Here is a 13,375-nt window from a genome sequence, read left to right on the forward strand (position 1 = left end):
CACCCATAGGGTGGGGTCACCTATAGGGACAGGGATATTGGGGTCCCAAATAGGGGCAGGGGGAGTGCATGGGGGTATTGGGGTCACCAATATGGGGATAATGGGGTTGGGGTCACCCATAGGGACAGGGATATTGGGGTCACCGATATGGGGACAGTGGGATTGGGGTCACCCATAGGGTGGGGTCACCTATGGGGACAGGGATATTGGGGTCACCCATAGGGGCAGGGATATTGGGGGTCACCTATATGGGGACGGTGGGATTGGGGTCACCCATAGGGGCAGGGATATTGGGGTCACCCATATGGGGACAGTGACATTGGGGTCACCCATAGGGTGGGGTCACCTATGGGGACAGGGATATTGGGGTCACCCATAGGGGCAGGGATATTGGGGTCACCCATATGGGGACGGTGGGATTGGGGTCACCCATAGGGGCAGGGATATTGGGGTCACCCATATGGGGACGGTGGGATTGGGGTCACCCATAGGGGCAGGGATATTGGGGTCACCCATATGGGGACGGTGGGATTGGGGTCACCCATAGGGACAGGGATATTGGGGTCACCCATAGGGGCAGGGATATTGGGGTCACCCGTATGGGACGGTGGGATTGGGGTCACCCATAGGGTGGGGTCACCTATGGGGACAGGGACATTGGGGTCCCCCATAGGGGCGGTGGCTTTGGGGTCCCCCCCCCAGGGACAGGGGGAGGGGGGAGGGGAAGGGGGGGGGGGTGGCTGAGGAGGTCACGTGATCCTCCCCCTCCCCCCCCCCAGAGCCCCCCCCCGCGCCCGGCCCCCCCCGTTTCTGCCCCTCCTGCTCGGCCGCCGACGGCTCCTGCGGGCGCCCCCCCCTCGCCCTGCGCTGCCCCCGCCCCGGGGACGTCTGCCTGGACCTGACCACGCGCCTGGGGGGCGAAGGTGGGGCTGGGGGGGGGTCCGGGGGGGTCCTGGGGGGGGTCCTGGGGGGGTCTTGGGGGTCCTGGGGGGGGTCCTGGGGGGGTCTTGGGGGTCCTGGGTCACCATGGGGGGGTCCTGGGGGGGTCTTGGGGGGTCCTGGGTCACCTATGGGGGGGTCCTGGGGGTCCTGGGGGTCCTGGGGGGGGTCCTGGGGGGGTCTTGGGGGGGTCCTGGGTCACCATGGGGGGGTCCTGGGGGGTCCTGGGGGGGGTCTTGGAGAAGATGGGGGCCGGGGGGCCCTGGGGAGGGTCTTGGGGGGGGGGGTCCCTGGGGGGTCCTGGGTCACTATGGGAGGGTCCTGGGGGGGTATTGGGGAAGGGGGTGAGTCGGGGGGGTCCTGGGGGGGGGGGCCTGGGAGGGTCCAGGGGGGCCTTCGGGGGTCCTGGGTCACCATGGGGGGGTCCTGGGAGGGGGGGGGGGGGTGTCCTGGAGGGGTCTGGGGGGTCCTGGGGGGGGTATTGGGGTCACCATGGGGGGGGGGGTCCGGGGGGGGGGGGGGGGGGGTCCTGGTCACTTTATGGGGTTTTGGGGGGGCTTTGGGGCCATCGTTGGGGTCCTGAGAACCCCTGGGTGTGGGGCTCCTTTGGTGCTGGGGTCCCCACGAGGGGGGGGGTCCCGGCCCTGACTCCCCCCCCCTCCCCGTGCCCCCCCCCCCCGCAGAGCCCGGGGACGATCGGATCCGGGGGCTGCGGCCAGGCCGGGCCGTGCCGGGGGCTGCTGGGCTTCGACAGCGGGCCCAGCCTGTACCTGGTGCGGTGCTGCAATGGCACCCGCTGCGGCACTGGTGGGCACTGGGAGGGACTGGGGGGCGCTGGGAGGGTCTGGGGGGGGACTGGGGGGGCACTGGGAGGGGACTGAGGGGCACTGGGAGGGACTGGGATAGACTGGGAGGGGACTGGGGGGCACTGGGTGGGGACTGAGGGGTACTGGGAGGGGACTTGCATATACTGGGAGGGACTAGGATATACTGGGAGGGGCTTGGGGGGCACTGGGAGGGACTGGAGGGGACTGGGGGGCACTGGGAGGGGGACTTTCATATACTGGGAGGGAACTGGGGGGCACTGGGAGGGACTGGGAGGGGTCTGGGGGGCACTGGGAGGGGACTGGGGGGCACTGGGTGGGGACTGAGGGGCACTGGGAGGGACTGGGAAGGGACTGGGGGGCACTGGGAGGGGACTGGGGGGCACTGGGAGGGGACTTGCATGTACTGGTGGGACTGGTGGGCACTGGGAGGGACTGGGGGGCACTGGGAGGGTCTGGGGGGGGACTGGGGGGCACTGGGAGGGGACTGAGGGGCACTGGGAGGGACTGGGATAGACTGGGAGGGGACTGGGGGGCACTGGGTGGGGACTGAGGGGTACTGGGAGGGGACTTGCATATACTGGGAGGGACTAGGATATACTGGGAGGGGCTTGGGGGGCACTGGGAGGGACTGGGAGGGGACTGGGGGGGCACTGGGAGGGGACTTTCATATACTGGGAGGGAACTGGGGGGCACTGGGAGGGGACTGGGGGGCACTGGGAGGGGACTTGCATGTACTGGGTGGGACTGGGGGGCACTGGGAGGGACTGAGGGGCACTGGGAGGGGACTGAGGGGCACTGGGAGGGGACTTGCATATACTGGGAGGGACTGGGATATGCTGGGAGGGAACTGAGGGGCACTGGGAGGGGCTGGGAGGGGTCTGGGGGGCACTGGGAGGGGACTTGCATGCACTGGGAGGGGCTGGGAGGGGACTGGGGGGCACTGGGAGGGGACTTGCACGTACTGGGAAGGACTAGGATATACTGGGAGGGGCTGGGGGGCACTGGGAGGGACTGGGAGGGTACTGGGGGGCACTGGGAGGGGACTTTCATATACTGGGAGGGAACTGGGGGGCACTGGGAGGGGACTGGGGGGCACTGGGAGGGGACTTGCATGTACTGGGTGGGACTGGGGGGCACTGGGAGGGACTGGGAGGGGACTGGGATATACTGGGAGGGGCTTGGGGGACACTGGAGGGGACTTGCGTATACTGGGAGGGGACTGGGGTGGGCTGGGAGGACCTGGGGGGGCAGCCGGGGGGGGTGCAGGGGGTCCTGCAGCGTGGGGCACTGGTTTATACTGGTCTGTACTGGCGCAGAGGCCGAGCCGCCCCCCTCGGGGCTGCGGTGCTGGGCGTGCGAGGGGCCCGCGCCCGACGGCTGCCGCCCCACAGCGCTGCAGTGCCGGGGGGGCCTGACCCACTGCGTCCTGGCGGACACCTACGGTACGGGGTGGGGGGTCCCTATGGGGTGGGGGCCCCTATAGGGCTCTATAGGGCCAGGGGTCCCTATGGGCTGGGGGGCTATATGGGGCAGGGGGTTCCTTATGGGGCGGGGGTCCCTATGGGGCTGGGGGTTCCTATGGGGCCCTATGGGGGCTGGGGGGGCCCTATGGGGTTGGGGGTCCCTATGGAGCCGGGGGTCCCTATAGGGCTGGGGGGGTCCCTATGGGGCCAGGGGGCTGCTATGGGGCTCATAGGAATCTATAGGGGGTTGCCTATGGGTCCCTATGGGGCTGGGGGGCTATATGGGGCAGGGGGTTCCTTATGGGGCGGGGGGTCCCTATGGGGCTGGGGGTTCCTATGAGGCCCTATGGGGGCTGGGGGGCCCTATGGGGTTGGGGGTCCCTATGGAGCCAGGGGTCCCTATAGGGCTGGGGGGTCCCTATGGGGCCAGGGGGCTGCTATGGGCTCATAGGAATCTATAGGGGGTTGCCTATGGGTCCCTACGGGGCTGGGGGGCTATATGGGGCAGGGGGTTCCTTATGGGGCGGGGGTCCCTATGGGGCTGGGGGTTCCTATGAGGCCCTATGGGGGCTGGGGGTCCCTATGGGGTTGGGGGTCCCTATGGAGCCGGGGGTCCCTATAGGGCTGGGGGGTCCCTATGGGGCTGGGGGTCCCTGTAGGGCTCTATAGGGCCAGAGGTCCCTATGGGGCTGGGGGGCTATATGGGGCAGGGGGGTTCCTTCTGGGGCCGGGGTCCCTATGGGGCTGGGGGTCCCTATGAGGCCCTATGGGGGCTGGGGGTCCCTATGGGGTTGGGGGTCCCTATGGGGTTGGGGGTCCCTATAGGGCTGGGGGGTCCCTATGGGGCCAGGGGGCTGCTATGGGGCTCATAGGAATCTATAGGGGGTTGCCTATGGGTCCCTATGGGGCTGGGGGGGTCTTTATAGGGCTGGGGGCACCCTATGGGCCAGGGGGGGTCCCTATGGGCCAGGGGGGTCCCTATAGGGCTGGGGGGTCCCTATGGGGCCAGGGGGCTGCTATGGGGCTCATAGGAATCTATAGGGGGTTGTCTATGGGTCCCTATGGGGCTGGGGGGGGGGTCCTTATAGGGCTGGGGGCGCCCTATGGGGCTGGGGAGGGGGGAGTCCCTATGGGCCAGGGGGGTCCCTATGGGGCTGGGGGCCTATATGGGGCAGGGGGTTCCTTATGGGTCGGGGGGTCCCTATGGGGCTGGGGGTTCCTATGAGGCCCTATGGGGGCTGGGGGTCCCTATGGGGTTGGGGGTCCCTATGGGGTTGGGGGTCCCTATAGGGCTGGGGGGTCCCTATGGGGTTGGGGGTCCCTATGGGGTTGGGGGTCCCTATGGAGCCAGGGGTCTCTATAGGGCTGGGGGGTCCCTATGGGGCCAGGGGGCTGCTATGGGGCTCATAGGAATCTATAGGGGGTTGCCTATGGGTCCCTATGGGGCTGGGGGGGGTCCTTATAGGGCTGGGGGCACCCTATGGGCCAGGGGGGGTCCCTATGGGCCAGGGGGGTCCCTATGGGGCTGGGGGTCCCTATAGGGCTCTATAGGGCCAGAGGTCCCTATGGGGCTGGGGGGCTATATGGGGCAGGGGGTTCCTTATGGGGCGGGGGTCCCTATGGGGCTGGGGGTTCCTATGAGGCCCTATGGGGGCTGGGGGTCCCTATGGGGTTGGGGGTCCCTATGGGGTTGGGGGTCCCTATAGGGCTGGGGGGGTCCCTATGGGGCCAGGGGGCTGCTATGGGGCTCATAGGAATCTATAGGGGGTTGCCTATGGGTCCCTATGGGGCTGGGGGGGGTCCTTATAGGGCTGGGGGCACCCTATGGGCCAGGGGGGTCCCTATGGGCCAGGGGGGTCCCTATGGGGCTGGGGGTCCCTATAGGGCTCTATAGGGCCAGAGGTCCCTATGGGGCTGGGGGGCTATATGGGGCAGGGGGTTCCTTATGGGGCGGGGCTCCCTATGGGGCTGGGGGTTCCTATGAGGCCCTATGGGGGCTGGGGGGCCCTATGGGGTTGGGGGTCCCTATGGAGCCGGGGGGTCCCTATAGGGCTGGGGGGGTCCTTATAGGGCTGGGGGCGCCCTATGGGGCTGGGGAGGGGGGGGGTCCCTATGGGCCAGGGGGGGTCCCTATGGGGCTGGGGTCCCTATGGGGCTGGGGTCCCTATGGGGCTGGGGTCCCCCTGTGGGGCTGGGGTCCCCCTGTGGGGCTGGCCCCCCCCCCCGACACTGACTCCCGCCCCCCCAGGCCCCTCGGGGGAGCCCTGGCTGGTTCGGGGCTGCGCCTCGGAGCCGTGGTGCGAGACCCCCGTGGGGCTGGAGGGGGGGCAGCGGGGGGGCCCCCCCCGGTGCTGCCAGGGGTCCTTCTGCAACCGCCTGCCCGGGGACCCCGCCTCCGCCGCCGCCCCCCAGCGCGGCCTCGGCCTCAGCCTCCTCCTCCTCCTCGGCCTCCTCACCCTCGCCGTGCCCCACGCGTAGGAGGCCCCGGACCCACAAGTGGAGGCCCAGACCCACAACTGGAGGCCCAGACCCATAACTGGAGCCCCCAGACCCATAACTGGAGGCCCCAGACCCACAACTGGAGGCCCAGACCCACAACTGGAGCCCCCAGACCCACAACTGGAGGCCCAGACCCACAACTGGAGCCCCCAGACCCACAACTGGAGCCCCCAGACCCACAACTGGAGGCCCAGACCCATAACTGGAGACTCCAGACCCACAACTGGAGGCCCCAGACCCATAACTGGAGGCCCAGACCCACAACTGGAGGCCCCAGACCCATAACTGGAGACTCCAGACCCACAACTGGAGGCCCAGACCCATAACTGGAGACTCCAGACCCACAACTGGAGGCCCCAGACCCATAACTGGAGGCCCAGACCCACAACTGGAGGCCCAGACCCATAACTGGAGACTCCAGACCCACAACTGGAGGCCCCAGACCCATAACTGGAGGCCCAGACCCACAACTGGAGACCCCAGACCCATATTTGGAGACCCCAGACCCATAACTGGAGGCCCCAGACCCATAACTGGAGGCCCAGACCCACAACTGGAGGCCCCAGACCCACAACTGGAGGCCCCAGACCCACAACTGGAGGCCCAGACCCACAACTGGAGGCCCCAGACCCACAACTGGAGGCCTCAGACCCATATTTGGAGGCCCCAAACCCACAACCGGAGGCCCCGGACCCACAACTGGACCCCCCCCCCCTTGCTGCTCTGCCCCCGTCCCCCCCCAATTAGCTTGATTATTTATAATTAATTAAAGGCTCTTCATTTGTTACGCCGCCGCCTGCGCTGTGGGTCTGGGCACCCGGGTCCCATGTGGGGCAGGGCGGGTCCCCCTCCCGCCCCCCCCCCCCCCCCAGGGCTGTGACTCAGTTTTGGGGGGGTGACTCAGTGGCTCCCCACTTCCGGGCCAGGCTGTGGGGCAGCGCTAGGGGGCAGAGCTATGGGGCAGGGCTATGGGGCAGGGCTATGGGGCAGGATTATGGGGCAGGGCTATGGGGCAGGATTATGGGGCAGGGCTATGGGGCAGGGCTATGGGGCAGGATTATGGGGCAGAGCTATGGGGCAGGGCTATGGGGCAGGGCTATGGGACAGCACTATGGGGCAGGGCTATGGGGCAGGATTATGGGGCAGAGCTATGGGGCAGGGCTATGGGGCAGGGCTATGGGGCAGGATTATGGGGGCAGAGCTATGGGGCAGGGCTATGGGACAGCACTATGGGGCAGGGCTATGGGGCAGGATTATGGGGCAGGGCTATGGGACAGCACTATGGGGGCAGCGCTATGGGGCAGCGCTATGGGGCAGAGCTATGGGCAGGGCTATGGGGTAGGATTATGGGGCAGAGCTATGGGGTAGGGCTATGGGACAGCGCTATGGGGCAGAGCTATGGGGCAGGGCTATGGGGCAGGATTATGGGGCAAGCGCTATGGGGCAGGGCTATGGGACAGCGCTATGGGGCAGGATTATGGGGCAGAGCTATGGGGCAGGGCTATGGGACAGGATTATGGGGCAGGGCTATGGGGCAGCGCTATGGGGCAGGGCTATGGGACAGCGCTATGGGGCAGGGCTATGGGCAGGGCTATGGGGCAGGGCTATGGGACAGCGCTATGGGGCAGGGCTATGGGGCAGGGCTATGGGGCAGAGCTATGGGGCAGGATTATGGGGCAGGGCTATGGGGCAGAGCTATGGGGCAGGGCTATGGGGCAGCGCTATGGGGCAGCGCTATGGGGCAGGATTATGGGGTAGGGCTATGGGACAGCGCTATGGGGCAGGATTATGGGGCAGGGCTATGGGGCAGGGCTATGGGGCAGGATTATGGGGCAGAGCTATGGGGTAAGGCTATGGGGCAGGGCTTATAGAGCAGAGCTATGCGGTAGGGCTATGGGGCAGCGCTATGGGGCAGAGCTATGGGGCAGAGAGCTAGAGCCGGGCTAGCAGTGGAATGGGGCAGGCCTATGGGGCAGGCTTATGGGGCGGGGATGCCGTGGGATGTCCGTGGGGGCCGTGCCGTGGGGCAGGGAGCCCGTGGGGTGCCGTGGGCCGTGCTATGGGGCGGGGAGCCCCGGGGGCCCCCCACCTCTGCCCCACCCTTGAGCGCTGCCATAAATTGGGGCGGCAGCGCCCCACGGCACGGGCAGGGCCAGGACGGGGCCGGGATGTGGGGCCGGCATCGGGGGGGGCCCCCCGGCTGCTGCCGCTGCTGCTGCTGCTGCCAGGTATGGGGCGGGGGGGGGACGGGATTTGGGGGGCTGGGGGTGTGGGGCAGGGGCTTGGGGGGGGGCGCTGCCGTGGGGGCGGGAGGTGTGGGGCTGGGCGGGGGGATGTGGGGCAAGGGGGTGTCAGGGGGATGGGGGGGGGGGATGTGGGGCTAGGGGGGTGTGTCGGGGGATATGGGGTGGGCAGGGGGTGTCAGTGGGATGTGGGGGCAGGGGGGTGTTGGGGCATGTGGGGTGGGGGCTGGGGGGTGTCGGGGGGGGTGTCGGGGGCTGGGGACGATGGGGCGGAATCTACAGGGTGGGCGCGGGGTGTGGGGGCCGCCGTGGGGCTGGCTTGGGGTCGGGAGAAGCTGGGGGGGGGGGGGGGGGGTAAATCTGTGGGGCTGGGGCTGTTGGGGTGTCAGCGGGGCGCGCCGCGGGACAGGCCGGGACAGGTCCCGGGGGACGCCGCCCCGCGGGCAGGGTGGGGCCGGTGACACCCCACGGGTGTGGGGGGCGCGGCGTGGGCTGGCCCGGGACCCACACGTGTGGGGCCGGCAGGCGCCGTGGGGCTGCAGTGCCTGAGCTGCGGGGGGGACGCCGGGGGCTGCCGCGAGGCCGCCAAACGTCACCTGCGACGCCGAGAGCGACGTCTGCGCCGAGGGGCTGGCGGCGGTCACCTGGAGTGAGTCACGGGGGGGGGGCTCCTTGGGGGGGCCTGGGGTGGGTGTTGGGGGTCCTGGATTGGATATCGGGCGTCCCTGGGTGGGTTATTGGGGTCCCTGGGTGGGTTATGGGGACCCAGGTTGGGTGTTAGGGTCCCTGGGTGGGTTATTGGGGTCCCTGGGTGGGTTATGGGGGACCCAGGTTGGGTGTTAGGGTCCCTGGGTGGGTTATTGGGGTCCCTGGGTGGGTTATTGGGGTCCCTGGGTGGGTTATGGGGGACCCAGGTTGGGTGTTAGGGTCCTGGGTGGGTTATTGGGGTCCCTGGGTGGGTTACGGGGGACCCAGGTTGGGTGTTAGGGTCCCTGGGTGGGTTTATTGGGGTCCCTGGGTGGGTTATTGGGGTCCCTGGGTGGGTTATGGGGGACCCAGGTTGGGTGTTAGGGTCCCTGGGTGGGTTATTGGGGTCCCTGGGTGGGTTATTGGGGTCCCTGGGTGGGTTATGGGGGACCCAGGTTGGGTGTTAGGGTCCCTGGGTGGGTTATGGGGGTCCCTGGGTGGGTTATGGGGGACCCAGGTTGGGTGTTAGGGTCCCTGGGTGGGTTATTGGGGTCCCTGGGTGGGTTATGGGGGACCCAGGTTGGGTGTTAGGGTCCCTGGGTGGGTTATTGGGGTCCTGGTGGGTTATTGGGGTCCCTGGGTGGGTTATGGGGGACCCAGGTTGGGTGTTAGGGTCCCTGGGTGGGTTATTGGGGTCCCTGGGTGGGTTATGGGGGTCCCAGGTTGGGTATTGGGGTCCCTGGGTGGGTTATTGGGGTCCCTGGGTGGGTTATTGGGGTCCCTGGGTGGGTTATGGGGGACCCAGGTGGGTGTTAGGGTCCCTGGGTGGGTTATTGGGGTCCCTGGGTGGGTTATGGGGGACCCAGGTTGGGTATTAGGGTCCCTGGGTGGGTTATTGGGGTCCCTGGGTGGGTTATTGGGGTCCCTGGGTGGGTTATTGGGGTCCCTGGGTGGGTTATTAGCGTCCCAGGTTGGGTACTGGGGTCCCTTGGAGTTCTGGGGGTCCCCGTGTTGGGTTCTGGGGGTCCTGGGTTGGGTGTTGGGGTCTCTGGTTGAGACACGGGGGTCCCGTGATGAGTATTGGGGTTCCTGGGTGGGTTATAGGGGGGCCCAGTTGGGTAGCGGGGTCTCTGGGGAGGTTTTGAGGGACCCTGGGTGGGTTATTGGGGGTCCCAGGTTGAGTACTGGGGTCACTGGTGAGTTATGGGGGTCGTGGGTTATTGGGGTCCCAGGTTGAGTATTGGGGTCACTGGTGAGTTATGGGGGTCCCTGGGTGGGTTATTGGGGTCCCAGGTTGAGTACTGGGGTCACTGGTGAGTTATGGGGGTCCTTGGGTGGGTTATTGGGGTCCCAGGTTGAGTATTGGGGTCACTGGTGAGTTATGGGGGGTCCTTGGGTGGGTTATTGGGGTCCCAGGTTGAGTATTGGGGTCACTGGTGAGTTATGGGGGGTCCCTGGGTGGGTTATTGGGGTCCCAGGTTGAGTACTGGGGTCACTGGTGAGTTATGGGGGTCCTTGGGTGGGTTATTGGGGTCCCAGGTTGAGTATTGGGGTCACTGGTGAGTTATGGGGGTCCCTGGGTGGGTTATTGGGGTCCCAGGTTGAGTACTGGGGTCACTGGTGAGTTATGGGGGTCCCTGGGTGGGTTATTGGGGTCCCAGGTTGAGTACTGGGTCACTGGTGAGTTATGGGGGTCCCTGGGTGGGTTATTGGGGTCCCAGGTTGAGTACTGGGGTCACTGGTGAGTTATGGGGGTCCTTGGGTGGGTTATTGGGGTCCCAGGTTGAGTATTGGGGTCACTGGTGAGTTATGGGGGTCCCTGGGTGGGTTATTGGGGTCCCAGGTTGAGTACTGGGGTCACTGGTGAGTTATGGGGGTCCCTGGGTGGGTTATTGGGGTCCCTGGGTGGGTTATTGGGGTCCCTGGGGAGGTTTATTGGGGTCCCTGGGTGGGTTCTGGGGGTCCTGGGTTGGGTCCTGGGGTCCCTGGGGAGGTTTTGGGGTTCCCTCTGTGGCCACTATTGGGGTCCTGTGGTGGGTGGGTGTCCACATGGGGAGGGGGTGTCAGGTCACTTTTTTGGGGTGGGGGTCACAGCACTCACGTGACCCCCCCCACCCCCACCAGGCCATGGCCGCTTCGCCCTGGGGGCGCGCGGCTGCGGCCGGGGCCAGGTGGGGGCCAACGACCGGGCCCTGGAGCTCTTCGGCCTCGTGGTCTTCGCCCAGCGCCGCCAGTGCGGGGAGGGGGGCTGCAACCGGCAGCTGCCCCTGGGGGGGGACGGGGCCCTGCCCCTGCCCGGTAAGAGGCTGGGGGGCGTTTTGGGGGGGGGGCTGGGGGGCTGGGGGGGGGACTGGGGGGCATTGGAGAGGGTCTGGGGGGCATTTCGGGGGGTCTGGGGGGCATTAGGGGGCCTGGAGGGGGGGGCTGGGGGCATTGGAGGGGGTCTTGGGGGCATTGGGGGGGTTCTGGGGGGCATTGGGGGGGGTCTTGGGGTCGTTGGTGGGGATATGGGGTGGTTTGGGGGGCATTGGGGGGCCTGGAGGGGGGTTGGGGGGCATTTGGGGGGGGGCTGGGGGGCATTGGGAGGGGTTGGGGGGGGGAATTGGAGAGGGTCTGGGGGGGCATTTCGGGGGGTCTGGGGGGCATGGGGGGGGCTGGGGGCATTTGAGGGGGGTATGGGGGGCATTGGAGGGGGTCTTGGGGTCATTGGGGGGGTCTTGGGGGCATTGGGGGGGTCTTGGGGTCGTTGGGGGGCATATGGGGTGGTTTGGGGGGCATTGGGGGGCCTGGAGGGGGGTTGGGGGGCATTTGGGGGGGGGCTGGGGGGCGCTGGGGGGCTGGGGGGGGGACTGGGGGGCATTGCGAGGGGTTGGGGGGGGAATTGGAGAGGGTCTGGGGGGCATTTCAGGGGGTCTGGGGGGCATTGGGGGGCCTGGAGGGGGGGGCTGGGGGCATTTGAGGGGGGTATGGGGGGCATTGGAGGGGGTCTTGGGGGCATTTCGGGGGTCTGGGGGGCATTAGGGGGCCTGGAGGGGGGGGCTGGGGGCATTTGAGGGGGGTATGGGGGGCATTGGAGGGGGTCTGGGGGGAATTTCGGGGGGTCTGGGGGGCATTAGGGGGCCTGGAGGGGGGGGCTGGGGGCATTTGAGGGGGGTATGGGGGGCATTGGAGGGGGTCTTGGGGGCATTGGGGGGGCCTTGGGGTCATTGGGGGGGTCTTGGGGTCATTGGGGGGGGTCTTGGGGTCGTTGGTGGGCATATGGGGTGGTTTGGGGGGCATTGGGGGGCCTGGAGGGGGGTTGGGGGGCATTTGGGGGGGGCTGGGGGGCATTGGGGAGGGGCTGGGGTGGTCTTGGGGGGGTCTTGGGGGGCATTTGGGGGGGGGGTCTGGGGGCACTTTGGGGGTCTTTGGGGAGGTCTTGGGGGGCATTTGGGGGGGGTCTGGGGGCACTTTGGGGGTCTTTGGGGGGGTCTGGGTCATCTGGGGCAACTGGGGGCAACTGGGAGGCTCTGGGGGGCACCCGGGGGGGCTTTGGGGGCACTTTGGGTGGGTTGGGGGTCCCTGGGGGGGGTGGTCTTTGACCTTGACCCCCCCCCACCCAACTGGCAGGCAATGAGAGCGCGCGGGTGCCCAACGGGGTCTGGTGCTACGGCTGCCCCCCCGCGGGGCCGTGCCCCCCCGACAACGGCACCGTGGTGCAGTGCTACGACGGCCTGCGGGGCTGTTTCCACGGCAACGTCACCCTGACGCTGGGTGAGCCACGGGGGGGGCCCTATAGGGCGGCCCTATAGTGGGGGGGGTCCCGTAGTAACCCTATGGGGTCCCCGTAGTGACCCCGTGGGGTGTCCCCTATGTGGGGTGTCCCCTATGGGGTGAGGCCTCGGGGCTGCCATGGGGGGGGGGGGGGTCTGGGTGTGTCATGGCCGCTGCAGGGGACCCTATAGGGCCTGGAGGGGATATAAGGCTTAGACGTGACCCTATAGGGCCTGGCGGTGACCCTATAGGGCCTGGCGGTGACCCTATAGGGCCTGGGGGGTGACCCTATAGGGCCTGGAGGGGATATAAGGCTTAGACGTGACCCTATAGGGCCTGGGGGGTGACCCTATAGGGCCTGGGGGGTGACCCTATAGGGCCTGGGGGGTGACCCTATAGGGCCTGGAGGGGATATAAGGCTTAGACGTGACCCTATAGGGCCTGGGGGGTGACCCTATAGGGCCTGGGGGGTGACCCTATAGGGCCTGGGGGGTGACCCTATAGGGCCTGGAGGGGATATAAGGCTTAGACATGACCCTATAGGGCCTGGGGGGTGACCCTATAGGGCCTGGGGGGGTGACCCTATAGGGCCTGGGGGGTGACCCTATAGGGCCTGGAGGGGATATAAGGCTTAGACGTGACCCTATAGGGCCTGGGGGGTGACCCTATAGGGCCTGGGGGGTGACCCTATAGGGCCTGGGGGGTGACCCTATAGGGCCTGGAGGGGATATAAGGCTTAGACGTGACCCTATAGGGCCTGGGGGGTGACCCTATAGGGCCTGGGGGGTGACCCTATAGGGTCTGGGGGGTGACCCTATAGGGCCTGGAGGGATATAAGGCTTAGACGTGACCCTATAGGGCCTGGGGGGGTGACCCTATAGGGCCTGGGGGGTGACCCTATAGGGCCTGGGGGGTGACCCTGTGGGGGGAGGGTATTTAGGGTGGGGGCAGCGTGGAGGTTGAC

At 67.7% G+C, this 13,375-nt stretch overlaps 2 long non-coding RNA genes across 5 annotated transcripts; both read left to right on the plus strand.

The window, feature by feature from the left end:
* The first annotated feature begins 763 nt into the window (after positions 1-763).
* LOC308187372 lies at positions 764-6,625 on the plus strand. 4 transcript variants are annotated; one of them, XR_013944640.1, is made up of 5 exons: positions 764-923; positions 1,623-1,746; positions 3,083-3,208; positions 5,478-5,916; positions 5,958-6,625. It is a non-coding gene; the product is annotated as an uncharacterized lncRNA (long non-coding RNA). The 4 variants fall into 4 exon arrangements; XR_013944641.1 differs by having other exon boundaries at positions 5,478-5,813; positions 5,896-6,625; XR_013944642.1 differs by having other exon boundaries at positions 5,478-6,184; positions 6,288-6,623.
* Positions 6,626-7,798: 1,173 nt separating this feature from the next.
* LOC308187373 lies at positions 7,799-12,438 on the plus strand. Its single transcript, XR_013944644.1, has 4 exons — positions 7,799-7,956; positions 8,497-8,620; positions 10,783-10,956; positions 12,268-12,438. It is a non-coding gene; the product is annotated as an uncharacterized lncRNA (long non-coding RNA).
* Positions 12,439-13,375: the final 937 nt, after the last annotated feature.

This window comes from Anser brachyrhynchus (genome assembly GCF_964034855.1).
Source record: "Anser brachyrhynchus genome assembly, contig: SCAFFOLD_709, whole genome shotgun sequence".
Lineage (NCBI taxonomy): Eukaryota > Metazoa > Chordata > Aves > Anseriformes > Anatidae > Anser > Anser brachyrhynchus.